The 2500-nt window shown below is 39.4% G+C and overlaps 3 non-coding genes across 3 annotated transcripts; all 3 read left to right on the top strand.

The window, feature by feature from the left end:
• The first annotated feature begins 322 nt into the window (after positions 1-322).
• LOC128007681 (5S ribosomal RNA) lies at positions 323-441 on the top strand. The gene has a single exon (XR_008179436.1). It is a non-coding gene; the product is annotated as a 5S ribosomal RNA (ribosomal RNA).
• Positions 442-946: 505 nt separating this feature from the next.
• LOC128007680 (5S ribosomal RNA) lies at positions 947-1065 on the top strand. Its single transcript, XR_008179435.1, has one exon. It is a non-coding gene; the product is annotated as a 5S ribosomal RNA (ribosomal RNA).
• Positions 1066-1869: 804 nt separating this feature from the next.
• LOC127995160 (5S ribosomal RNA) lies at positions 1870-1988 on the top strand. Its single transcript, XR_008168119.1, has one exon. It is a non-coding gene; the product is annotated as a 5S ribosomal RNA (ribosomal RNA).
• Positions 1989-2500: the final 512 nt, after the last annotated feature.

Here is a 2500-nt window from a genome sequence, read left to right as displayed (position 1 = left end):
CCAAAAAATAGAGTCAATGCCCGATCTCTGAATATTAACAAGTTTGGGCCTGGTTAGTACATGGATGGGAGACTGCCTGGGAATACCAGGTGCTGTAAGCTTTTTGGACATTTTTCACTTAGTATATAATAATTTTGCCAAAAAATAGAGTCAATGCCCGATCTCTGAATCTTAGCAGGTTTAGGTATGGTTAGCACTTTGATGAGAGACTGCCTAGGAATACCAGGTGCTTTAAGCTTTTGGGTTTTCTTTCTTACTTATATAATGTACTGGCGATTAGATTGGCTGGTCTTTAAATAGCCCTCTCTTTGCTGCTGTCTTCGCTTACGGCCATACCAACCTGGCTATGCCCGATCTCGTCTGATCTCGGAAGCTAAGCAGGTTTGGGCCTGGTTAGTACTTGGATGGGAGACCGCCTGGGAATACCAGGTGCTGTAAGCTTTTTGGACATTTTTCACTTAGTATATAATAATTTTGCCAAAAAATAGAGTCAATGCCCGATCTCTGAATATTAACAGGTTTGGGCCTGGTTAGTACATGGATGGGAGACTGCCTGGGAATACCAGGTGCTGTAAGCTTTTTGGACATTTTTCACTTAGTATATAATAATTTTGCCAAAAAATAGAGTCAATGCCCGATCTCTGAATCTTAGCAGGTTTAGGTCTGGTTAGCACTTTGATGAGAGACTGCCTGGGAATACCAGGTGCTTTAATCTCTTTGGAAAATTTCACGAATTATATAATAATCTTTCATTTAAAAAAAAAAAAAAAAGAGTCAATGCCCGATCTCTGAATCTTAGCAGGTTTAGGTATGGTTAGCACTTTGATGAGAGACTGCCTAGGAATACCAGGTGCTTTAAGCTTTTGGGTTTTCTTTCCTACTTATATAATGTACTGGCGATTAGATTGGCTGGTCTTTAAATAGCCCTCTCTTTGCAGCAGTCTTTGCTTACGGCCATACCAACCTGGCTATGCCCGATCTCGTCTGATCTCGGAAGCTAAGCAGGTTTGGGCCTGGTTAGTACTTGGATGGGAGACCGCCTGGGAATACCAGGTGCTGTAAGCTTTTTGGACATTTTTCACTTAGTATATAATAATTTTGCCAAAAAATAGAGTCAATGCCCGATCTCTGAATATTAGCAGGTTTGGGCCTGGTTAGTACATGGATGGGAGACTGCCTGGGAATACCAGGTGCTTTAATCTGTTTGAAAAATTTCACGAATTATATAATAATCTTTCATTAAAAAAAAAAAAAAAAAAAAAAATAGAGTCAATGCCCGATCTATGAATATTAACAGGTTTGGGCCTGGTTAGTACATGGATGGGAGACTGCCTGGGAATACCAGGTGCTTTAATCTGTTTGAAAAATTTCACGAATTATATAATAATCTTTCATTAAAAAAAAAAAAAAAAAAAAAATAGAGTCAATGCCCGATCTCTGAATATTAGCAGGTTTGGGCCTGGTTAGTACATGGATGGGAGACTGCCTGGGAATACCAGGTGCTGTAAGCTTTTTGGACATTTTTCACTTAGTATATAATAATTTTGCCAAAAAATAGAGTCAATGCCCGATCTCTGAATATTAACAAGTTTGGGCCTGGTTAGTACATGGATGGGAGACTGCCTGGGAATACCAGGTGCTGTAAGCTTTTTGGACATTTTTCACTTAGTATATAATAATTTTGCCAAAAAATAGAGTCAATGCCCGATCTCTGAATCTTAGCAGGTTTAGGTATGGTTAGCACTTTGATGAGAGACTGCCTAGGAATACCAGGTGCTTTAAGCTTTTGGGTTTTCTTTCTTACTTATATAATGTACTGGCGATTAGATTGGCTGGTCTTTAAATAGCCCTCTCTTTGCTGCTGTCTTCGCTTACGGCCATACCAACCTGGCTATGCCTGATCTCGTCTGATCTCGGAAGCTAAGCAGGTTTGGGCCTGGTTAGTACTTGGATGGGAGACCGCCTGGGAATACCAGGTGCTGTAAGCTTTTTGGACATTTTTCACTTAGTATATAATAATTTTGCCAAAAAATAGAGTCAATGCCCGATCTCTGAATATTAACAGGTTTGGGCCTGGTTAGTACATGGATGGGAGACTGCCTGGGAATACCAGGTGCTGTAAGCTTTTTGGACATTTTTCACTTAGTATATAATAATTTTGCCAAAAAATAGAGTCAATGCCCGATCTCTGAATCTTAGCAGGTTTAGGTCTGGTTAGCACTTTGATGAGAGACTGCCTGGGAATACCAGGTGCTTTAATCTCTTTGGAAAATTTCACGAATTATATAATAATCTTTCATTTAAAAAAAAAAAAAAAAAAAAAAAAAAAAAAAGAGTCAATGCCCGATCTCTGAATCTTAGCAGGTTTAGGTATGGTTAGCACTTTGATGAGAGACTGCCTAGGAATACCAGGTGCTTTAAGCTTTTGGGTTTTCTTTCCTACTTATATAATGTACTGGCGATTAGATTGGCTGGTCTTTAAATAGCCCTCTCTTTGCAG

Source organism: Carassius gibelio, chromosome B22, assembly GCF_023724105.1.
Source record: "Carassius gibelio isolate Cgi1373 ecotype wild population from Czech Republic chromosome B22, carGib1.2-hapl.c, whole genome shotgun sequence".
NCBI lineage: Eukaryota > Metazoa > Chordata > Actinopteri > Cypriniformes > Cyprinidae > Carassius > Carassius gibelio.
Note: the sequence above shows the minus strand (reverse complement) of the source record. Positions and strands in the feature narration are given on the sequence as shown.